Here is a 26,207-nt window from a genome sequence, read left to right as displayed (position 1 = left end):
CTTTTACAAAACTCCTTTCAAAAAAATTTTTGACATGCGACTACACTGAAAGAGAAGGATCAATGGTCAGATATGCTGGAATGGCCAGTAAATGAACCTTGAAAGGAGAATAACAACGGCCGTAGGATAACCTTGAAAGGAGAATAACAACGGCCGTAGGATAGTAACACACAAATATTGTAAAACCAGAGAACAACTATCCCCGAATATGTGCTGGTTATGTTGTTGGCTCCATTTGCCAGTTTATGATTTTTTAGTAGCAGGCTTTCATGCCTCCATAAGTACCTGATGCACATCCTCAGTAAACAGGTAACTGAGAGGAATTTAGTCCCTATCATCCAGGCAGTTAACTGAACTTGACTGATGTCAGGTTGTGTCAAACATCCCTATTCTGTTGTGTGAGTAGATCCAGTCTGTGAGGAAGATTGTGGTAATTGCCCCTGCTCATTTCTAAAAGAAGGGAGAACTAAGGTTGCCTGGGCCAGAAGGGAGTCATCACAGTGATCTTGGAGGATTTCTTCTGAATTTTGTGAAGTACCCTAGATATTAATGCAGACTGCGGTGGTGGTGCTGCTGTAGCGTTGTTGCCTCGCATAAGACGTTGTCCCGTTCGATTCTCAGAGCGTCTTCTGTGTGGAGACATGCATGAATGGGCGTACCTTCGTTGAAGGTTGTGCGTCAGAGCTGGCAACTCGGCACGTAAAAATCTACTGCCAATCATTTCCGCTATGGCGACCCCTAACTGGGAAAAGCCGAAAGACAACAACAACAACAACCCTAGATATTAATGGAAAAGCATGCAGGAACATCCTTGTCCAAGGAAAAAGAAAAGGTACCTATATTCTAGAGTCCAAGAACAGAATCTTGCCAGTTGATTTTTTAGAAAGGAGGCAAAGATGCCTGTCGCTCGTCCCTCTGTAACATAGATGACAAGCAGGCGGGTATTTTGTTTATATGCTTTAATACATAGAAACACATTAGGATTGATAGCAGCATTGTAAAATATAAACGAACTGATTAACAGACAGACCTTACATACATACATACATACATGCTTACATCTCAACAGCTTACTACAAAATGGCAGTCAGGCTGACACGTGCATACACACACACATTGATCTATATCCTCCCAGTTAAAAAGATTGCCCTTACTAAAACAAAACATTAGAGTTAGACATGCATTATTATAGACATTAGAATCAAACACAGTGTTCATGTCCAAGTTGCCATGTATCTGTTATATGGTCTTGTAACATAACAATGTAGACTGAATTTAGCAACTGGGGCAGTCTTTGGTGAACAACTCATTTCAGGAACTTTTGGATTCATCACAGGAATGGGAATATTCTCTGGAACTTCCACTGGAATTGGAACACCGGGCAACTCACTCTGTGATAAAGAGTCTTTCTCACAGGCTATGTGCTGTGATATAGTCTCAGACACTGGTCTCAAATGTTTCTGATCCCACCTAAACTCTGGTTCTTGTGATTCCACAATGTGCAATCACAGCTCTGGGCAAATATTTTCATGACACCAATCCGACCATAACTTTTGGACGTTTGCATCCTTACCACTTCTTCTCATAATGGATTGAGCAATTTACTGGTCTTGTCATAGTAGAATGTCTGGGTTAAATGCTTCTTCAACAGATTGGCTTTCAATGACCAGTTGTTCTTGACACAAAGAACCAACAGTTGATAACTGATTGGTAATGTGGTTCTGGTTTGTCTCGACAGAAGTCTGTGGGCAAGTGAACCAAGATGTTTATTATGAGGAATGTTTCTGAGATTCAAGAGATTCAGGAAAATATCACTATTGTCTCATTTTAACTTCTCTAGTAACTGTTTTGCACTTTGAACTACATGTTCTGCCAAACCATTTGACTGCAGATACTTTGGGTTACTTGTGACATGAGTAAAGTCCCATTCTTCAGCAAATCTTTTGAATTGTTGGCTTGTAAACTTCGTGCCATTGCCAGAAATAACTTAGCGCAGACTAACATGGACTGCAAAATGATGCTTCATCTTAGTAATGATAGAACTGGATACTAGATTAGGAAGTAGTTCAATATCGAACCAGTTGGAATAAGAGTCTACTAACACCAAATAATGTTGACCATTCCACTCAAAAATGTCGGCGGCTACTGTCGACCAGGGTAGTTCAGGAATCTGGTTTAGCTGAAGTGCTTCCTTCTGTTGATGTGGCTTTGTACAATTACACACTGAACAAGATAATATCTTTTGACATAAAAGGCCAAAATACTAGCTCTCTCACCCTTCTTTTGGTAGACTCTGTTCCTGGGTGACCACAGTGCAAAACAGTAATGTACTCTTGTTGCTAGGACTTTGGAACAATTTCTTTCTCACCTTTCATAATGATACCTTTGCCAGACAAAATCTCATCTCTGTATGGAAAATAAGGCTGCACTTCTTGAGGTAAGTTAGATTGCTTTCATGGCCATCCTTGATTGATAAAGTGGTTGAGCCTTTGTAAAACTGGATCTGTGGCTGTGTGATCATGACTTTAAAGTCAAGGCTCTCATTCTCATGCTGTTCTGTGGTGTTTCTGGGTGATCTGGATAATATATCAGCAAGATAAAGAAGTTTGCTTTTCTTGTAGACAAGAGTGAAATTATACTTTTGCAATCTCAACATCATGCGTTGCAATCTGGCTAGAGCTGAGTGCATAGGCTTTCTTAAGATTGTGACTAGAGTTTGGTGGTCTGTTTTGATCTGGATAGATCTACCATAAACATAATCATGGAACTTCGAACATATAAACACAATTGCCAAAAGCTCTTTCTCTAACCGAGCATACAACATTTCAGTTTGGGTAAGAGTTCTCAATGCATAGGTAACAGATTGACCCTCTTGTAGAATGACTGCACCAAGAGCAAATTCCGAAGCATCACATGAAAGAGTAACCGGCTTGTGAACTTCATAGTATCTAACAGTTGGTGGTGTAGCAATTCTGTTTCAGGACATCAAATGCTCTTTGGTGTTGCTCTAACCAAGACCAGGATACATCTTTATGTGTCAGCACTCTAAGCGGTGCTGAACGTTGGCTGAAGTTTGGAGTGAACTTGACTAGGTAGTTAGCCATGCCAAGAAAACATTATAGGGCTTGAACATTGTCTGGAGCTGGCATCTTGAGATCAGCTATTTGCTTTGAAGGGTCTGGTCATAGGCCTGAACTGGTAAATAGATGACCAACATAAGTAACCTCTTGTAACCTGAATTTGCATTTCTTTGGATTGAGCTTAAGATTCACTTGACGTGCTCTTTCCAGAACTTTTCTGAGGTTTCTGTCTTGCTCAGCTTCACCATTACCTCCTACTAGTATGTTGTCTACTATAATAGCACAAGGATATCCAGAAAAAAGTTGCTGCATTGCACATTGAAAGACTTCATTTGCAGAATTTTACCCAAATGGCATTCTCAAAAATATGTACCTGCCAAATGAAATATTGAAAGTAGTAAGTAATGAGGATTTCTTGTCAAGTTGAATTTGCCAAAATGAACTCTTTGCATCTAAGACAAAAAACAGTGGCATTTGGCATCAGAGCTGTGACTTCTTAAATTCTGCGCTTTGGGTGATGAGGTCTTTTTAGAGCTTTGTTCAAATTTTGTGGATCAATACCTATTCTGATGTCATCTGAGGTTTTCTTATGAGCTACCACCATGGAAAATATCCATTTACTTGTTTCTGCAACTGGACAAATCATACCTTGTCACACCATTTTATCTAGCTCAGTTTTGGCTCTGTCCTGCATGGCTGTTGGAACATTTTGAGTTGGTCTGATAACTGGACTGACATCTGGAGCTAACTTCATGGAGTACACAACTGGAAGCTTCCCTAATTCCTAATTTGTCTTCGAAAAGATTAGCATAAGTAGAAAAAATTTACTGGGTGAAATTAGAGCAGTGGTCTTTCAATCTAACTTGATGACTTCCTTATTAAATGAAAGCCGTCCCATTTTCAAACTGTCTCTAAGCCCTAATAATGATTGGATGTGCCGCTTGACCACATAAAATAAGATGTAGCCTCTCCCAGTAGAGTAACATGAAAGCACTACTGAACCTTTAGTATCAGTTTCTTCACCACCATAAACAACAAGCTTCGCACACTTTGCCAAACCAAGCCTTTCACTATGACACACTCTAGCAAATGCTTCTGCTGACATAACATTACACTTGGAACCTCTGTCAACCTTGAGCTCTATGGGTTTTCCATTTATCCAAACAGTACAAAATACTTCATTCTTTGTCCTTAAATCTATTGCAATTAACTGTTTCAGGAAGCACTGATACACCATCAACATAAAGAGTTGGGTTGCAGCTCTGTAATTGATCAACTTGTTTCTTGAAATGTTCCCTTTTAATAAAAGAATGGGCCTTTTGATGTACAAAACCATTTAATATACCGTATTTCCCCGAAAATAAGACCAGGTCTTATATTCTTTCCCCTGCTGAAGTACGTTTTAGGGCTTATTATCAGGGGATGCCTTATTTACCCCACCACCCCCATCCCCCATACAAGAATCTACATTTATTCATGTACAAAAATTGATTTATTCATGTACACAAATTGACATTTATTTGGTACTTTTCTGTTACTGGGCAACAGTTCTAAGTAACACGTTAACAGTTGTGTGAGAATTCTACATAAACAGTGCAACAAACATTTCAGCTTCAGAATATCTACACCTTGGCTTTCACAGTGCAATATTTCATGCTTAACAGAAAGTGCAGAAAAATCTCAATATATGTGTATTGGAGGAGGGGAATAAAACTGAAAGCAGAAGCAATCCATTCTGTTGACCCGATAACAGAAAAGTTATTCAAATACAGTCATGTCATCTTCTGGAACATTATCATAAGTCTCCAACCCCCGAATTCTGGCCAGAATTTCTTGCAACTCCATTTCCTGCAGAACCATTGGCCCCAATCTGTCATACCTAGCAATAGAGCTCTCCTTAATGAGCACTGCTTGTCCAAGTAGCCTGTTCGTAGTGCATTGGCAACACAGCTGTCAGTGGTTTTATCCCGTGTATTTTTCACCCAAGTCACAACCTCTTGCAGGCTAGGCTTCACAATGTCTCCATGCTGATTTCTCTCCATTCAATTTTCAGTGTAGTCATTGAGTTCCATGTGGAAATGGTCCTTGAATGGCTTGTTTATTGCAATATCAAGAGTCTGGAGATAGGCAGTCATTCCTCCGGGAATCATTGTTTGATCTATTCTTCTCCATGCAAAGAATTTCTTCATGTCTTTAGCTCACTGAGTGCTGGCTGAAAACCAGACTAGCAGTCCTCTTTCGCCACCTTGCAAAACAAGTGGCAACATTACATCGACCCACTTCCTTATAACTGCTTGTGTGCACCAGGCTTTTTCGGTTTCAAGAATGTAAATGCCTGAAACATGTTCGATCTTATCTTTTTTGCACTTACTTGGACAGTGCTATTTTAACCTGTGCATCAGTAATACTGGATGTCTGGCAGTCTACTGGTATTGTGATTGGTCTTTTGGTGGGGTAGAGAGGGGTAAAGTTGACACTGAATCTGTCAGCCAGTATATTGGCAATATCTGTTGGCGCAGTATAAGAGGTGCTGTTGTGCAATAGCTCCGAGCAAATCTGGGTATTGCCATGGAGATTCTTTACATGACTATAGAAGGCCTTGTGGTTGTCTTTACTATCTGCTGCAATTCTGTTTTCATAGCTAGCTTTAGAAGATTTGATGAGTGATCTCAACTTTTTGTTGAGGCTGATAAGGGAGTTTTTCCAGTCTTGAGACTTTACCTTATTCCGCATCAGTTTCACCCTTCTGTTGTAGAGTTTGTTTGTGGCAGGGGGCAACCAGATTGGCTTCCTTTTTTGGAGGAGAGCATCTTGGTTCTATTGGGTATGGCACGATCCATGCATTTGTGTAGGTGTTCGTACAGGGCATTAGTGTATGATTCGGCAGTCATGCAGCTGTTCTCCAACTGCATGTGTGCCGTGAAATTAGCCAGCTCTGTTTTTAGGAGCTCAAAGTTAACTTTGGAGAAGTTTTTCATGGTGGTTACCTTTGCTGGGGTGGGTGGGATGTGGATTTCCAAGGTGATTAGTTTGTGGTCGGATCTAACCAAGGACGAGTTGACTATTGGTGTAGAGCAACAGTCGCCCATGTTAGTAATGACCAGGTCAAGGATGCTGCTACCTCTAGTGGCGGTAAGAACAAGCTGGTCCAGGGCATTGGAATTAATGAATTCCAGGAAACGTTGGGCAAGTGTATTTGAACATGAGTAGTTTTCCCAGTTAATGGAGGGGTAGTTGAAGTCGCACAGTGTGAGAGTGTTAGGTTGGACCCTGATATTCTCCAGGGTGCTAAGGAATGTGGAGTGCGAGTCTAGGGACATGGTTGGGGACCTATAGCAGGCCATGACCTGAATCTCTGTCTTAACCAATGTTAGCTGCAGCTGAAGTATCTTGGATGCATTATGTTGGGCTGCCAGTCTGGAGGTGTGTGTATAAAATGTTTGCATGTTTGTGCAGTATTGCAGTAAAGTTATTTCACAAAATACAGCCATTACAGAGCATATTTCGCATCTTTAATACCACACACAACTCTGTCCTTTATCAACTCATCCCTTAAATCACCAAATCTGCACATTTTAGCTTTGTTTCTCAAGTCAGTTATATATGTTGCAAAAGTTTTACCAGGCTTTTGATCCCTTATGTAAAAATAAGTGCCTTTCCATTGAAACATTTGTCCATAGCTCTCAACCTTCTATCTCCGAAATGAGGAACACTAGCCCTCATAATGTGAAACAAATGGGCAAAATATGGAGCACATGTTAACAGCTTACTAATAACTTCAACTAGAAAGGTCATATAGTGATTAAAATGCACTGGTTTTATTTGTGAAAAAAGATCTTTTAATGAATGAATATGATTGTTTTCCATTTACCATGGATGTCAGTTAAAACATTACTACCACTGACTACCACTGAATGTGTGACTGAGTCTTACAGTGTGGAACTTTGAGGAACATGAACTTTTTAAAACTTCAAATCAGGTACGTTCCTTGTAATGAGGTATACTTGAGAGGTATGCATTTGTCTGGGGGTTGCACATTTCTCTAAATTTATATTTTAAGCAATCATGGTCCTCCCTTGACTCAGTCTGTACAACAGTATGATGGTTTCCCCCCTCTCCTGCATAGATAGCAGTTGCATACACAAATGAATGCTCCCTTTCCATGGCTTCTGACTCAGCTAAATTAAGCAGAATAAATGCCTTTGTATGGTCATCTTTATCAGAAAATGCAGCCTGTATGAAAATGTAGTACTCTTGCTCAAACACTCTCCAGTTCTCTGCAATATTACTGTCAAATACAAGTGCACTGGGTTTTCGAAATCTGTCTGCCATGCCCACAAAATGTACGCAGACACACTGAAAATATGGCCTTTGTAATTATGTACAAAACAGGTTGTTCTGTCAGCTTGTAATAAAATTCAAATGCTCAGTAATCTGGATGGCGCAAGTTGTGCAGCGGTAGTGCTGTCACCTCACAGCAACAGGATCTTCATCATGTTACACTGTTGCAGTCATTACACTTGGGTTATCCTGCTGTCAAGCGGTTCCCCAGTCACCCTGAGTTCCAAAGTCTTGGTCCGGCGTCAGTTGCTGTCGCCTCTTTGACGTCAGTGCGACAGATGCAGCCAACGTCATTTTCTTCGGTCTTTCTTGCCGCATGGTGCCCGAAGCAGAAACAGTTCACAAGTGCCGGTCGGCTGACTCCTGAGATTTTCATTCCGAATCCACAACCGAAGTCTTCTAAAAAAGCTAAGTACCCCATTGGGGAAACATTTTCTTGCCTAAGGCCGATGTCAGTAAAAGTTAATAACTGTATTTCTTGTGGGAAGCAAATACCTCATGAGGATTTCCACTCCTACTGTATTCCATGCCTAGGCCCAGACCACAACGTCACTGCTTGTCGGTTTTGTGCTAGGTTTAACAAGCGCACTATTAAACGTTGGTTTGATTTTGCCCAACATTATTTTGGCAGAAAATTCAATTACACCATACCGTTGGAACTTCCGACGACCAGAATACATAAAAAGCGCAAAGGCAAGGACAGGCATCTGAGGCCCAAAACTGACAACGAGGCCTCTTCTAGGCCGGTCGCCGGTTCCCCAGTTTTCAGCGAGGTGCTTACGCAGCCCCTGATGACCGCTTCTACAGAACCACAGACCACCTCCGATTCCCACGTGGAGCTGGCTGGGCCTTCGGATGCACTAGGTATTCAGCTTACTGAACCTAACCCTACAGAGGAAACCGAAGTAGCTGAGCAATCCACAGCTACAGAGGGTGTTTTCAGACCTACCCAGTTTACCATTAAACCCTCTGTTAAGTCTAAGACCCCCTTAAAAGCAATGAAACAGACGCAGCATTCTCCAGGACAGGCTTCCATGCCTAAGAAACAAATGCTAAAAATGGCAGAAGACTTAATCACCCTGATCAGGGGGTCCCATCCCCCTCCAGATAAAAGGCCCAGACAAGATGCAGACTATGAATCTTCTGACCAGGTGTCCATTTCCTCAGACTCATCCTCAGACCTAGGATATTCCTTACCCCCTTATGTGGATTCTGATGCTGAGGAATCAATTCCAGCCTCTCCGCCTGAGGACTACTCCTTTGGGGAGACCTTACATACCATGAGGGAACATTTCCACTGGGAAGGCCAGGATTACTCAGAATCCAAGAAAAGGCTTAGAGACTTCCTTTTATTGCCTCATCACAGACCCCTTGCTATCCTGCCAGTATTAGATATTCTGGATGATGTGTACACTGAATCCAGCTTAAACCCTGACTCTTTACTCTTTACCCCCAGCCCCAGTTAAACCTGATAGATATTACAGAGTCCCTGACTCTCACAAATTTCTGTACAAAAGCCCTGTTGCTGACCCTGAAACTATTTCTCAGGGTCCCAAAGGGATTAAGGCCTCATCAGCTAAAAACTCAGTTCCCTCTGACAGAGATTCCAGAGCATTAGACAGATGGGGAAAGAAAGTATATACGTCTGCAACTTTAGCAATGAGAGCCTTGAATTGCCAGTTTCACATGCTAAAATATCAACATTTTTTAATGTCTCAGTTGAAACAAAAGATGCTTCCAGATTCAAATCCTCCTAATTTTGAAGAAATGCAGGATTTATTGCATGCAGCTGAACAAGTGGGAAAACATACTTTGCAATGTGGGTTTGATTCCTTAGAGGCCTCCTATAGAGCAGCAGTTACAGGCTCTGTCATTAGAAGGCATACTTGGCTAAAAGAACATACGTTACCCGATCATGTTAAGGCCAAATTATTGGATGCACCTTTACAGCGGGATATGTTTGGAGTTAAGGCAGAGGAGGTGTTATAAAAGATGGAGGATAAGGCAAACGGTGAAAGATTTCTTACAGGTTCAGCCTCCTCGTTTCAGCAGAAATTGGCCAACAAAAAATTGGTCCTTTCCAGTCACGGACAGACCTCAAAGGGGCAGATATAGACGTCCAAGAGGTAGAGGTCAGGCACAAGGCCCTTACAGACCTTGACAATGGGGTACACCAGGCCAGAAAGAAGGGGAAGACAGGCCTCAACCTTATAAAAAGCAGCCTCAATAACTTTCCACTGCATCTGCCAAACAGCTCTCTTGGCAGCACCCTTAGGGGGAAAACTGGCACTTTTCCATCACAATTGGCATTGCATCACCAAAGACAAATGGGTTCTCAACATTATATCTCAAGGTTACAGGTTCCACTTTCACACTCTGCCAAAGTTAAAAGGAATGCCAAATCTGCCACCAAATCAATGGGCAGAGGCTTAAAAACAAATACAGCACTCATAGACATGAGAGCTATTCAATAGGTACCACCACAAGAGCAAGGACAAGGATTTAACTCAAGACTCTTTCTAGTTCCCAGAAAGGACAAAGCCTGGAGACCCATTCTGGACCTTTCTTCTCTGAACACTTACCTGGATGTTCCGAAATTCAAAATGTTGACACTACAGCAGCTTCTTCCCATGCTGGGCAAGAAAGCTTGGCTCGTGACTTTGGACCTCAAAGAGGCATACCTGCACGTCCCTATCAGACAAAACTGTAGAAGATACCTTCTCTGCACTGCCCTTTGGCTTATCTACTGCGCCCAAGGTCATCACAAAGTGCCTGGCACCAGTAATTGCATTTTGCAGGCAAAAAGGAATTCAAATTTATCCATACCTGAATGACTGCCTGATTCAAGCAGAGAGCAAGGACATCATTCTAAAGCATTTGGCGTACGTAAAAAAGTTATTAAGTTGCCTGGGGTACACAGTAAACGAAAAGAAATCAAAACTAGTGCCCTCAGAACAGATAATATTCCTGGGTGCCAGCTTGAACACAACAGCCCAGATGGCGTATCTCACGTTAGACAAGCAAAGACAACTGACTCAATACTTTCATTTAATGCCAACAAAAAAACAACTCCCTGCAAGAAAAATTCTGCAGGTCTTGGGCTACATGGCATCTTGCATACTACTAATTCCATATGCCAGACTGCATATGAGGAAACTACAATGGTACCTAAAGAGTGTATGGTCTCAACACTGTCAAAGTTTGGAAACAGTTCATAGGTTCATACTAGGCTATCTGCCCTAGGGCATTTATAAGCCTAGCCAGAGTGTGTTTGGCTTTCGCAACCCATTTTAAATGAATTTTGCTATGCCCTTTTTCGAGGTTAGTATACTGTGCCTCTGTCTAGCAGTGACACAGAAGTGATACCCGGGGTAAACCTATGATCTTCCATCCACTCATCAAGATTCCTCTTGAAGGGAGTCAATGAGGGACTCTGCCTAACCTGGACTGGGATTTTATTCCAGAGTGAAGGGAGCCTCTGGGTTATAAATCTGTCCCTCCAGCATGTCCTATTTATTTCAGTGCTGAGGTTCAAGGCTCTCAAGCGCGTAGCTCGATGGGATTTGGATTTTCTGAGGTGCAGCATGTCCATTAATTCCGGGTTGGACATGGCTTTATATGTCAGGCACAGATTACCTCTGAGTAGGTGGTATGCCACTGAGTAGAGCTGGAGTTTCTTTAACCAGGCAGCATATGGCATCTGTTTGAGCCCTTTGATCCTCTTGGTGAGGTACTTTTGGGGTCTTTCCAGTTGCTGCAGGTGTCTGGTAAGGTACATCCCAAAAGGGGCATTGTACTCAATTATGGGTCTGATGAGGGATGAGTAAAGAGGCACGATGACCTCCCCTGATCTAGATGTGAATCCCTTCATAATTAGGTGGGCTATATAAAATGTTTTTCTAACCACTTTGGCAACATGGTTTTCAAATGAGAGATTGCTATCAACTTGGGTCCCCAGGTCCCTAATTACTTCTTCCCTACTTAATGGATTACCACCTATGTGGTAATTTGTGGGCACTTTGTTTTTGCCAAAGGGGATGACTATACACTTTTTGGCATTTAGCTTGAGGCCATGGCTCTGGCACCAGTTGTCTGTTTCTGAGGCCCTTTTGTAGGATGCTTGTGTCAGCTGGAGAGTCGATTATGGTGCCTAGTTTGCAGTCATCTGCGAACGTGGTCAGCCACAGTCCTTCCATGTTGGCCTGTACCTCCGAGAAATATATACCGAACAAGAGAGGTCCTAGGACTGAGCCTTGTGGGTTGCCACTTGTAACTGGTTTGGAGTCTGACATGGCTCCAGCAATTCTAACCATGTGGGTTCTGTCCTTGAGCCAGTTTGCAACCCATCTAGTGACATAGAGGTGTATATTTAAGCTGGTGAGCTTATCTATAATACCTTAGTGGGGTATTGTATCGAAAGCTTTTGCGAGGTCCAGGTAGGCTGTGTGGACCACCTTCCCCACGTCTATGGCCTTGGTGACTGTTTCAAAGAAATCGACCAGGTTTAAGAGGCAGGATCTGCCTTTAACAAAGCCGAACTGGGTGGGATACAGTGTCTGTAGGTCCCCAATATCTTTATTTATGAGGTCCATGATGATCCTTTCCATAGCTTTGCAGACCAAGCTAGTCAGGCTTATGGGGCGATAGTTTCCAGGATCCGTTGAGGCACCACCTTTGTGGAGAGGGACCACTGTTGCTGCACGCCACTCTTTGGGTACATATCCTGTGGTAAGGCTGAGATTGAACAGTAGTTTTATGTTTGGGTTTCGCTCTTCTTGGAGTTCATGTAGGACGCAGCCCGGGACACTGTCTGGTCCCATTGATGCTGTGTTTTTTGCTTTGGAGAGGGTGGCTCTTACCTGAGCATCTGAGATGTCAGGGTGGAAGCACTCTGCTGGGATAGATATTTGCCCTTTTGGTGGGGGGGGGGGAGTTTGCGCTGAACCTGTCAGCTAGGATGTTGGCAATGTCTGTGGGTTTGGTGTATTTTTTTGTCATTTTGGACTTATTCTGAGCATATCTGGGAATTCCCACCCAGGTTCCTAACATAACTAAAGAAAGCCTTGTGATTATCCTTAGTGTCCTGTGCAATTTTTCTCTCGAAGCTGGCCTTAGACGATTTTATGAGTGCCTGTAGTTTTTTGCTTATACTGATCAGAGGTGCCTTCCCTTTTTGGGATTTTGCTCTATCATGTAGTAGCTTCCTCCTTCTATTGTATAGTTTGTTTATGGCTGGGGTCCACTGGACAGGACATCTGCCTTTGGAGGACTGGGTCTTGGTTTTATTTGGGATTGCATGATCCATGCATTCCTGAATGTGTTCATAGAATGCGTTTATAAAGGATTCTGCGGTCTGGGCTGTATTTTCCACAGGCCCGGATGCTTTGAAGGATTCCACCTGGGTTTTGAGGAGTGTGAAATTTGCTTTAGAGAAGTTTTTCACTGTGGTTTTCTGGGCAGGGGGTGGGGTCGGGATGTGAATATCCAGTGAGATTAGTTTATGGTCTGATCTTACCAGTGAGGGATACACTTCTGGTCTGGAGCATAGAGCCCCCATGTTGGTGATGATCAGGTCCAGTATGTTTTCCCCTCTTGTGGGAGTGGTAACAAGTTGTTCCATAGCATTTGAGTTTATAAATTTTAGGAACCTTTGGGCTAGGGTGTTGGAGCTAGAGTAGCGCTCCCAGTCTGTTTGTGTAGTTGAAGTCACCCAATATAATGGTGTTTGGAGAGACCTTCATATTTTCCAGTGTTCTCAGGAAGGCCGAGTGGGGTTCCTGGGTTTGGGAGGGTGGTCTGTAGCAGGCTATAAACTGGAAGGCAGTTTTACCCACTGTTAGTTGCACATGGATAGTCTCTGATGCTTTGTGCTGTGCCACCAACCTGGAAGTGTGGGTATCTTTGACGAATATTGATACTCCCCCTCCTTTTGTGGTTCAGTCCAAGTTTTGGAGCTGAAAAGCATGGTATGAGGTATAACCTGGTAGTGCTGTGGTGCTCTTGGGAGTCTTGAGCCAGGTTTCTATTACTGCACAGATATCGATGTTCTCCATGCTAAGGAGAGTTTTGAGTGTGTGCATCTTGAGGTTTAGACTTTTGGTGTTGAGTAGCATTACTCTTAGTTTCTTATCCCTTGTGATACCTATGGAGGTGGGTTTGTCTTTTTAGCCTTGCCTAAAAAAGGCACTATGGGGGTGGCAAGAGCCTCTGCCAATATCCGAAAGCCTAGGGGTGACAGGTGCAAGCCGTCCCTAGCAAAGCATCGTGGCTTGTCGAGCATGTCATCCCAGGCTGACAGGCATTGGATCCCCTTTGAATGACACCAATACGTAAGTCAATTGTTGAAATTGATCATCTTGTCTTCATATTGTGGCATCATTCTTGGTGAGGGTAAGATGCTACTCAAGGTCAGGGTCATACCGGCCTGGGCTACATGCTCAGAGAGCTCCTCTATGTCTCTTTTCATGTAGTCCAGGGAGGTACGTCTCCGGTCATTCACACCAGCATGGACAATGACTGAGTCATATTTGTACTTGCGTTGAAGTGACCTGAGTGCTTGTGTTATGTGGCGGATCCTAGCGCCCGACAGGCAGCTCACCATGACCTTCTCCTTGTTCAGCCTGGTGAGCGGGACATCAGTGTGCCTGATAATAGAGTCACCTATTACAAGTGTATCGGGTGTGTTGTTTAGCCTTAAGGGCTGTGACTGTTCGGCACACTGGCTTTGTGAGCTATGTGTTACATGTGTTTTGTTTTGGGGTAGCGATTGCTTGATTGTCTGCTTTGGAGGTCTCTGCTGCTTAGGCAGATTTTTATTTAGAGCCTCCGAGTATGTTTTTGTGTGTTTATGTGTTTGGTTTGCTGTCGTGGTAGGTCTTTGTGAGACTGGAATTGTAGTGAGTGTGGTTTCCATCTCCTTCTGGCTGGTTACGCCAGTACTGAGTTGAAAGAGCTTAGCCTCCAGTTTGGCTATATGGTTGCATCTCTCACATGTGATGGAATTTGTTGGGAGGAGGAGAGGGTTGTCTGTGTACATGAGGCAGTTGTAACATTGCCTCAAGATTCTCAGATTCACCAGCTGGATCGGAGAGGAGATTGACAACTGACTTTTGGACATGCTAGAATAGTACTGGGAATTCCTTTATAATTGAAAGAAAGGGCCAATGGGGAACAAGGTACTCAAGGGGAGTTTGTGAGGGTGTAGTGCTTTTAATTTTTTAGTGCTGACTTATATAATTGCTTTAGTGAGCAAGTGCCAGGCTTTAGAGTAGGAATTAGGGTGTTTATTATGAGAACTAGATCAGTTCTAAGGGAAAAAGTGAAGAGCAGACTTTGTGGAGCCTAGAATGGTTTAAACCCAGTTAAGCAGAGCTGCCCAATGCTGCACTATGAGCAAAATTGCGCAAAGCCGTGCCAAAACGGGTTTTATACAGGGGGACTTGAAAGAGCTAGAAATTGGCCCAAACCAGCCAATACACTACCAGATTCTTGTGCTGGGAGCACTCCTCCAGGGATAGATAGGCTGCTCTAAGCTCCCCACTCCCACTGGTGAACAAAGAAGCCTCCCTTTATCCAAGAAAGGAAATGGGCAACACAGGAACTTTCCAAAAGTCCAGAATACAGCAAAGCCTGTATTTGGACTACTCTAGGCCAGGAAAGATGGGAAACAAGGATAATTTTTATTTTATAGCACTAATTCCATGCCTTCAACAGGAGTTTCGATGGTGGGCTCAAGCTTGTCGCCTCAACAAGGGACAGCCTTTTACTCAACCCACAGCCAGGCAGACACTGACAACAGATGCATCAGATTACGCCTGGGGAGCACACATGGCAGGAAAATGTATTCAGGGCGAGTGGCCCACAGAGCAAAGACATCTCCACATCAATCAAAAAGAGATGCTAGCTGTACAAAATGCTATTACAGCTTTCAAGTACCTGCTGCATCCAGGACAATTACTACTAAAGACAGACAACACCACAGTTATGTGGTACATAAACAAGCAAGGGGGCACACACTCCTACCCCCTCTGCAGACAAGCCATGACATTGTGGAACACAGCTCTAGACATACCAAGTTCGTCTGCAAGCACAATTCCTGCCAGGAGAGAAAAACACACTGGCAGACGACCTAAGCAGAAACATCATGGACCCCCACGAATGGGAATTGAATCCACAAATATTCAGAATGATAACACAAAAATGGTCGAGACCAGACATAGATCTGTTTGCATCCCCAATGAACTGCCAATTACAGAAATTCTGCACAAGGAGCTACCATCCACAAGCATGGAAAGTGGATGCCCTCTCATTCAGCTGGAAAAAACTACAAGTATACGCTTTCCCTCCTTTACCTCTCCTTCCAAAGGTACTCATAAAAGCCAGGCAGGAAGAGCCAAAGATGATCCTGATTGCACCAGACTGGCCATGCCAGCACTGGTACCCAATCTTAAAGAACTTGGCACAAGAACCACCCTGGATTTTGCCTCAAATCCCACAGTTGTTGACACAGCACAACAATCGGATACTTCACAGCCACCTAAAGACCTTAAATCTAGCTGCATGGAAAATTCCTTAGCCAAGCAAGCATTGCCTCTCATCAAAGCTATTATGGATGTCATTCTGGAGGCCAGAAGGCCTAGCACCAGGAAAGCATATTGGGATAAATGGAAGAGATTCTGTGCCTGGAACGAAGCGCACAGCCTTGACCCTCTTGTCCCAAACATTCCTCAGATACTTCAATACTTAACTGAGATGCTGGACTAGGGCCTCTCCTTCTCATCCATCAAGATCCATGACTCAAACATTTCTGCTCATTACAATATGGATCCACCAATTTTTTTCTAATCCTTTGCTCAAACAATACCTCAGAGGGGCTAAAAACATGAGACCGCCCTGTAGAGCACCTACACCAACTTGGGACCTCAACTTTGTTTTGGAAAAATGAACTTTACCTCCTTTTGAGCCAGCTAAAACAGCATAATTAAAATATATTCCTTGGAAGACTGCTCTGCTACTGGCAATAACATCAGCACAAAGAGTTTCAGAATTACAGGCACTAATGGCAGTGGAACCTTTCCTCATCTTCCACCAGGACAGGGTGTCCTTAAGAACTAACCCTACATTTATGCCAAAGGTGGTATCAAGTCTGGCTCTAAACCAAACTATTCACTTGCCAACTTTTTATCCAAAACCACAGAACAAAGGGGAGAGACTACTATATTCTTTGGACATTCACAGGGAGTTACGCTTCTACTTGGACAAAACCAAAGCTTTCAGAAAATCTGAGCAATTATTGGTATCATACGCTGCAGGAGCACAGGGAAAAGCCATTTCAAAGCAGACTATTTCAAAATGGATAGCACACTGTATATGTTTCTGCTATACCCACCATGGGAAATCTGTACCTAGCAACATTAGATCTCACTCCACTAGGGCAACAGCCACTTCAACTGCCTACCTCAGCGGAGTGCCTACCAGGGATATTTTGGAAGCAGCAACATGGAGTTCTGTGCATACCTTCACCAAACATTATCATTTACCTTTATATTCCAAATCCAGAGCTGGCTTCGCCACTGCTGTACTGTAGGGCCTTATAGCCACCCCTAATGCCTTATAGATCCAGCCTCCCTACCTCAGCTTTGGGATTCTACCCAAGTGTAATGACTGCAGCAGTGTAACATGATGAACATAGTACAGTTTTGTACCTAGCATAAATGTAGATGTTCGAGTGTAAACACTGCTGCAGTCCAGGTTACCCTCCCTCCTTCCCGTCTTACTTTCTGGTATGTACCTAGGTCATCTACCCTTTATTACCTATGGGGAGTATTTGCTGGTAATTAAAAATGGTTGTTTGCTTTTCTTTTGTATATTTTACTAGCAATTTGAATTGCCTACCTATTTTGGGGCACCTGACATCTGGGGCAAGAAAAACTGAAGAAAATGGCATTGGCTGCATCTTATATACCCCTGTCGCACTGACGTCAGGGAAGAGGTGACAGCAACCGATGCCGGACCAAGACTTTGGAACTCAGGCTGACTGGGGAACCACCTGACGGCAGGATAACCCAAGTGTAATGACTGTAGTAGTGTTTACACTCGAACATCTACATTTATGGTAGGTACAAAACTGTACTTTCTACGGTTTATTTCTCGGCTGGAGTGCCTTCTGTGTGGAGTCTAAATGTCCTCCTTGCATTCATGTGGGTTTTTCCAGGTACTCCGATTTCCCCCATGTTACAAAGACGTATCTGGAATGTTTTTCCGCAGGCCTCCTCTGAAAATTGGCTTTGTTCCAAGTTGGAACTTCCTGGTAAACAAATGTTAAATAAAATAAATAAATAAATTTAACTCTTCAAAATACTGTACTTTGCGAAATATGCCCTGTAATGGCTGTATTTTGTGAAATAACTTTACTGTAATACTGCATAAACATGCAAACACTTTATACACTTCTGATAACTCTGATATCTTAAAATACTTGGTTAGTGAAATGCAGTCATTTCCTCCTATTTTTATTTATTTTATGCAATTCTGAATTTATTTCAAACATTTTCCATACTAATTCGAATATTTTTTATTAATATCAGACATATCAGTTTATTCAAATATTGTTTATAGCATCCTGTATGCCTTGTTTCAAATTTTGTGTATAAGAAATAGTTTTGAGCAAGTTTTTAACATCTGAAATTCGTTTCTGACCTGTTTTGTGAATTGTGTGCAGTAGGGATGATCTACTCCTGTATGTTCCTCCAATGCCAACCAGGTACCTCTCAGACTAAAGTGGAAGAAGCTGGAACTCTTTCTGGCAACAAATCATTTTGTTCATTCTTCTTCTAACATCATGTCCCTTTAGACATGCCACTTATGACACAGTTTTGCTCATCCCTCTCTAACATAGATGACAAGCAGGCAGGGTATTTCATTTAGATGCTTTAATACATAGAAACACATCAGCATGGACAGCAGCATCATAAAATACAAACAAACTGATTAACAGACAGACCTTACATACATACATGCTTGCATCTTAACAGCTAACTACAAAATGGGAGTCAGGCTCATGCGTGCTCGTATTTCTACACTTGTGCAAGCCTTGCATAGCTTCTTAAAGATACATGCACACACATTGATCTACAATGTCTATTTGAGGAACTCCCCACAGATGGATCAAATCTTGGAAGACCCCTGAACTAGTTTCATTTCATGAGGACATGCCCTGGTCTCACTCAGCTTGTTGGCTGGACACTTTTGCTCTGATGGAATGTAGGATACCTGTAGAGTAAGATTATGGTGTGAAGCTATATCTATAGCTAACATGGCTAGTCTGCAAAGGGGGTAAGACTTGGTTCCCCTTTGCATGTTGATGTACCACATGACTGTGATATTGTCTGTAACCATTTGAAGAGGCCCCAGGGACCAAAGATGGTTCAGAGAGATGAGTGACTTGATTACGGCAGGCATCTCCTTAATATTATGTGCTTATGTCTGTCCTTGTAATCCCACACCTCCCTCCATTTTTATCCCTCTTGAATCTTCTCCCCAAGCAAAGTCTGAAGAGTCTGTGGAGACTGACTGCTTTGTAGCAGGAAGGTAGAAGGAGAGACCTGGAGGCATCCCCCTCACAGTGACCAAAGTCTGAGTGAAGAATCTTAGAAATATATCTAGATAAGTATATAATTCATTCCAGTGGCCATAGTCCTAGAAGAAGTATCAATAGTAATACAAACACTGTAAAACATGAATAGTGACCTGTGCAATAAAGGAAACTTAAGTTATTTAAAGTATATTTTTCCTCAAAAGAAGAAATTATAGATAAGCACTCATACTTTCACAGTTTTTTAGAACAGACGTTAAGCTATGAACTCTGGTGTCTAGTTGACACCCCAGGAACACAATTCAGGGTGAAGGGTCAATAAAAACTTTGTAATGTTCTCTTGGAATTCCAGCTTACATAAGAGAGCTTTCACTCAAGAGAGAAATTCCTGACACTTTGAAAAAGACTCTGCAAAGATAACCAAGTTATTTAAATATTGAAACGTGGATACCTTATCAGGATGCCCTGATAACTGCAGCTAGATATTTTGTGAACACTCTTGGTGCAGCTGATAGTCCAAATGGTAAGGTAGAAGACTGATAATGTAATCCAGACACACAAAACTTAAGAAACATCTGAATTCTGGATGACTAGGGATATGATGGTAAGCATCTTCTAAATCGGGTTTTGCCAGGAAGCTTGAAAAAGGAAGAAAAGTTAACAGGTTGTGAAGTGACATCATTTTGAATTAAGGCACTATCACAAACAGGTTTAGAAAAGAGCTATACAGAACTAGTCTCTAAGTATTTTCTTTCTTTCTTTGGCACTAGGAGCATCCTTGAATAAGATAAGAAGGAGGAAACCATTTTGTTACTCCGTTGGACAGCATGTGATGAAGAACCAGTGAAAACAATAGAGTCTTATCTAGAGGATGAGGAATGGCCCTCTTGAAAGGAGGAATTCCCTCCTACTGCCATCTGTAACCTTGACAAATGATTTTCAGAACCCATGTGTCTGAAACAATCTGTTGCCAAAGAGAAAAATGGATATTCAGTTTTTTGGAAGAAGAAAGGGGCCAGGGTAGAAGGGGGGGGGTCACAAGGTCTCTTGAATAGTCATTCATACCTGTTGCACTGACCTTGGTTTTAGGAGGTTTGAGGCATATTTTGGAACCCCTTGCCATTTCTTCTTAATCATAGGTAGGTACTAGGCTGTCTGCTCGAAGGCATTTATAAGCCTAGCCAGAATGCATTGGCTTTCACCACCCCCTTAGATTTAGTTCCCTGTGCCTCTGTCCAGCACAGCCACTGAAGTGATCCCCAGGGTAACCTTTCTGTTTCCCATCCACTCGTCAAGGTTTTTTTTGAAGAGTGTTAGCGAGGAGCTCTGCCTAATATAGATTGGGATCTTGTTCCAAAGCATGGGAAGTCTCTGAGACAGGAATCTGTCCTATTTATTGTTGTGGTGAGGTTTAGATCCCTAGAGCTTGTGGCTTGAGGGGATAAGGTGTTTCTTTAGCTGGAGCATGTTCATCAATTCTGGGTTGGACATGGCCTTGCTCTAGAGACAAGAGGAGTGAAGGTCAGCAGGAATAAGAATATATGTGTGTGAATGAGAGGGAGGGTAGAGGAATGGTGAGGATGCAAGGAGTAGAGGTGGCGAAGGTGGATGAGTTTAAATACTTCGGATCAATAGTTCAGAGTAATGGTGAGTGTGGAAGAGCGGTGAAGAAGAGAGTACAGGCAGGATGGAGTGGGTGGAGAAGAGTGTCAGGAGTTATTTGTGACAGACGAGTACCAGTAAGAGTGAAAAGGAAGGTCTACAAGAGGGTGGTGAGACCAGCTATGTTATATGGGTTGGAGACAGTGGCATTGACAAAAAGGCAGGAGTTAGAGCTGAATGTGGCAGAGTTAAAGATGTTAAGATTTGCATTGGGTGTGACGAGGATGGACAGGATTAGGAATAAGTATATTAGAGGGTCAGCCCAGGTTGGAAGGTTTGGAGACAAAGCCAGAGAGGCAAGATTACATTGGTTTGGAGGGACGGTAAGTATATTGGGAAAAAGATGCTCAGGATGAAGCTACCAGGTAACAAGAAAAGAGGAAGGCCTAAGATAAGGTTATGGATGTGGTGAGAGAAGATATGCAGATGGTTGGTGTGACAGAGCAAGATGCAGAGGACAGGAAGAAATGGAAACAGATGATCCGCTGTGGCAACCCCTAATGGGAACAGCTGAAAGAAGATGATGACATGGCCTTGTATGTCAGGCAAAGATCACCTCTGAGTAGGCAGTATGCAACCGAGTACAGCTGGAGTTTCTTCAGTCCAGCTGCATAGGGCATCTGTTTGAGGCAAGTGATATTCTTGATAAGGTACTTCTGTGGTCTTTGCAGCCATTGCAGGTCTCTTGTAAGGTACATCCCAAATGGGGCATTGTACTCTATGATGGGTCTGATGAGTGATGAGTAGAGTGGCACAATGACCTCTTTTGATGTGGATGCGAACCCTTTTGTGATTGGGTGGGCCATGTAGAAGGATTTTCTAACCACTTTGGCAATGTGATTATCAAAGGTGAGATTACTATCTACTTAGGTCCCCAGATCCCTTATTACATCTTCGATATTTAGGGGACTACCAACTATGTGGTAGTTTATGGGTACTTAGTTTTTTCCAAAGGGGATGACTATGCACTTTTTGGCATTTAGCTTGAGGCCATGATTTTGACACCAGGTATCTGTCTCAGTGAGACCCTTTTGGAGGATGTCTGTGTCAGCTGGAGAGTCAATTATAGCCCCTAGTTTGCAGTCGTCTGCGAACTTCGTCAGCCATAGTCCTCATGTGCTTGCCTATACCTTTGAGAAGTATATGCCAAACAGGAGGGGTCCTAGGACTGAGTCCTGGGGAATGCCACTTGTAACTGGTTTAGAGTTGGACCTAGCTCCTGCAACTCTCACCATGTGGGGTGTGTCCATGAGCCAGTTGGCAACCCATCTTGTGACGTAGGGGTTTATGTTCAGGCTGGTGAGCTTGTCTATAATACCAGAATTGGGAATGGTGTCGAAGGCCTTTGTGAGGTCTAGGTAGGCTGTTTGTACCACCTTCCCTCATCTATAGCCTTGGTAACTGCCTCAAAGATGTCCACCAGGTTTAAGAGGCATGATCTGCCCTTAACAAAGCCAAACTGGGTAGGGTCTAGTATTTAGAGGGTCCCAATGTCTCTGTTAATGAGTTCCATGATGATGCGCTCCATAGCCTTGCAGACCAAGCTAGTCAGGCTTATAGGGTGATAGTTCCCGGGGTCTGTTGTGACTCTACCTTTGTGGAGTGGAATAACCATTGCTGTGCGCCACTCTGTGGGTACGTAGCCTGTGGAGAGGCTGAGTTTGAACAGTGTGATTAGGTGAGGGGTTAGTTCGTCTTTGAGCTTGTGTAGGATGCAGCCTGGGACCCCGTCCGGTCCCATTGATGCTGTGTTTTTGGCTTTGGAGAGGGTTGTTTTAACCTGAGTGTCTGTGATTTCAGGGACTCTACATTCTTCTGGTATGGTTATGGGCCCTTTTGGGGGTGAGGGGGGTGGAGTTTGCACTGAACCTGTCTGCCAGGATGTTGGCAATATCAGTTGGTTCAGTGTATGTTGTGCCATTCTGCACTAACTCCGAGCAGATCTGAGCATTGCCACTTAGATTCTTGGCATAGCTAAAGAATGCCTTGTGGTTATCTTTGGAGTCCTTGGCAATTTTTCTTTCGAAGCTCGCCTTGGATAATTTTATGAGGGATCATAATTTCTTGCTGATACTGATGAGGGATGTCTTCCCTTCTTGAGATTTTACTCTTTTCTGTACTAGTTTCCTCCTTCTATTGTATAGCTTGTTTATGGCAGGAGTCCACCAGACTGGTTTCCTTTTCTTGGAGGAGTTATTCTTGGTTTTGCTTGGGATAGCACGATCCATGCATTATTGTAGGTGCCCGTAGAATGCATTAGTAAAGGATTTTGCAACTTGGACAGCATTAGCTTTTAGCATGGGGGCTTTGAATCTTTCCACATTGGTCTTAAGTAACATGAAGTTTGGTTTTGAAAAGTTTTTCACTGTGGTTTCCTTGTCTGGGGGTGGGAGCGGAATGTGGATAGCCAAAGTGATTTGTTTATGGTCAGATCTAACCAGCGAGGGGTTGACCTCCGGTGTGGAACACCGGTCACCCATGTTGGTGATGACCAGGTCCAATATATTGTCACCTCTGGTGCTAGTGCTGACCAGTTAAACCAAGGCATTTGAGTGTGTAAATTCTAGGAAATGTTGGGCAATGGAGTTAGTACTTGAGTAGTTCTCCCAGTTAATGTTTGGGTAATTGAAATCACCCGATATTATGGTGTTTGGTAGGACCTTCATGTTTCCCAGTGTTTCCAGAAATCTGGAATGGGGGTCCTAGTACATGATGGGTACTCTGTAGCAAGCTACAATTTGAATTGCAGTTTTGCCCGTTGTTAGTTGCATGTGGATGATATCTGAAGCATCGTGCTGTGCCACTAACCTAGGGGTGTGAGTATCCTTGATGAATATGGATACACTCCCACCTTTTGTATTTCGGTTCGGGTTCTGTGACCGAACTGCATGGTAAGAGTTGTAGCCTGGTAGTGCCGGGATGCTCTCTGGAGCCTTAAACCAGGTTTCTGTTACTGCACATATATCGATTTTCTCCATACTGAGGAGTGCCTCGAGTGCATGCATTTTGAGGTTTAGATTTCTGGCATTGAGTAGCATTACCCTCAGTTTTTTTTTACTTGTGCTACTTACAGTGGTGGGTTTGTCTTTTGAGCCTTGCCTAAAAAAGGCACTATGGAGGTGGCAAGAACCTTGGCCAGTATTTGAAAGCCTAAGGGGTGACAGGTGCAAGCCATCTCTAGCGAAGCAGCGTGGTTTGTCAAGCATGTCATCCCAGGCAGACAGACACTGGATCCCCTTTGAATGACACCAGAAACTTAGCCAATTGTTGAAATCGAGAATTTTTTCTTTATACAGTGGTATCATTCTTGGTGAGGGCAGGATGCTAGTCAGGGTCAGGGTCATACTGACTTGGGTTACTTGATCAGAGAGCTCTTCCATGTCTCTTTTCATGTAGTCCAGGGAGGTACGGCTCAGGTCATTCACACCAACATGGACAATGACAGAGTCATATTTGTACATGTTCTAGAGTGACCTGCATGCTTGTGTTATGTGCCAGATCCTGCCACCCGACAGGCTGCTAACAGCAACCTTCTGCTTATTCAGCCTAGTGAGTGGGATGTCAGTGTGCCTGACTATAGAGCTACCTGTTACTAGTATGTTGGGTATGTTATTTTGCCTTAAGGGCAGTGATTGCATGGCACACTGGTTTTGTGAAGTATGTGTTTCATGGTTTGTGTTGGGGGGTGGAGGTTGCTTGGATGTTTGCTTTGGAGGTCTGTATTGCTTTTGCAGATTTTTTATTTACAGCCTTCGAGTATGTTTTCATGTTAATGGGTCAGTGTGAGACAGGTAGTGTGATGCAAGTATTTCCCTTCTCCTCGTGATTGTCTGATCCAGTCTTGGGTTGAGAAAGCTTAGCCTCCAGTTTGGCCGTATAATTGTATCTCTCACATGTATTAGTGTTTGGTGGTAGGAGGAGAGGGTTGTCTGTGTACATGAGGCAGTTGTAACATTGCCTCAAAATGCCCAGCTTCACCAGTTGGACTGGAGAGTACACCTGAAACTGCCCTTTGGACATGCCTGGATAAGTACAGTGAACTGTTTTACTAGATGGCTGGTAATGTCGAATTGAGACCAAACCAACCAAGTTCTATGCACGGGGAAGATGCATGGTCCAAACCAAATGCCACAAAACAACCAAGTAGACCAGCAAGAGCAGAAGTGGAGGTAAATAGTAATCCTTTATTGAATACAGACCGGTATCGGCAAATGTTGCCTTCTTCAGTGTAGGACAAAACAACAGAGTCCCATCCATCAAACATTAAATAAGAATTTTCAGCCAATAAGCCAACAGAAATCATAAATATTAATGATATGATAAAATGTAGCCATAGCCCAAAAAAATGTTTTTGTTTGGAATGGCTAAATCCTGACTAAATAAATACATTGCTGAACCATAGAGTATCACAGTGACCTTCAAAGACCCCTGAATTGCCCAAAACCAACCAATATAAAAAATAACAATAAACATATTTTCCATAAATGAGTATATGTTTAAAGGAAATACATGAAAAAATACATGAAAAAATACATAGCATGTATGGTGCCCCAAAAACCAATCTATGTATTATTTTTGCATTGTATATAGCACAATCAGCCATCAGACATCCAAGATAGAGAAAATACTACAGTTTGTTAAACAAAGATCATGATCATAATACAGGACAATATGATGTGCAAACCCTCCATATCATAATTATCCATTGTACCTATGATGCCTAAAAGTGTGATTATACACTGAACTGTATTACGCTAATCATCCACTCTGCCTAAGTTACCTAAAAGGCAAATTAAATATAGCACATAAGTAGTCATAGCCATAATGTATTATAATACAGGAACAGCCCATCAGAAAAACCCAAAAGGCTCTCCTGTAGCCAAATGGACCCACCCCCATCTAATATCAATACAACCTAGGGATGAAAAAACATAAGACAGGAATAGGGACCCTAACATGGAAAAAAGTATAGGTTAGGCCCATGAAACTAATACGTTCATACATAACGAACCAACTATAAGTGATCATTAAGCCCAGGTAAAACAGACCCCCTAATGTGACTATCCAATATTTCTCTTTATGATCTAATAGGCCATGCCAGCCTTGTTTATTACTTCTATCACCAGAGATACGATCTATGATCATAAAATTGAATCTAGCCTGTGGATGTTTAAGAGTGTGTTGGTACAAAGCACTGGTCACTTTGTGATTTCTAATATCACTGCGATGTTCATTCATTCGAGATCTAAGTGCCCTAGAAGTTTGACCTACATAGAATGCACCACAATGGCAAGATGCTAGGTACACTACCCAATCACTACTACAGTTGCCAAATATTTTGATGTTAAATATCTTGCTGGTGTTGCGACTTGAAAATTCCTTTGATTTAGGCATATAAGAACAAGATCCACAGTGACCACAGGGAAAAGAGCCAAACAGCTCATCACCTTGTAAAGTAAGTTGTTTATGAATGGTACCTCCGCTAGCCATGTGTTTATAATGTGACAAATGTGAACCCAAGGTTTTCCCCC

The 26,207-nt window shown here is 42.8% G+C and overlaps 1 protein-coding gene across 1 annotated transcript in view; it reads left to right on the top strand.

The window, feature by feature from the left end:
• Nucleotides 1-26,207, top strand: part of ARHGAP18 (Rho GTPase activating protein 18) — a 965,702-nt gene that overhangs the window by 612,955 nt on the left and 326,540 nt on the right. The window lies entirely within an intron of this gene.

Source organism: Protopterus annectens, chromosome 1.part0, assembly GCF_019279795.1.
Source record: "Protopterus annectens isolate FY-2018-M chromosome 1.part0, PAN1.0, whole genome shotgun sequence".
NCBI lineage: Eukaryota > Metazoa > Chordata > Ceratodontiformes > Protopteridae > Protopterus > Protopterus annectens.
This window is presented reverse-complemented; position numbering and strand designations above follow the sequence as displayed.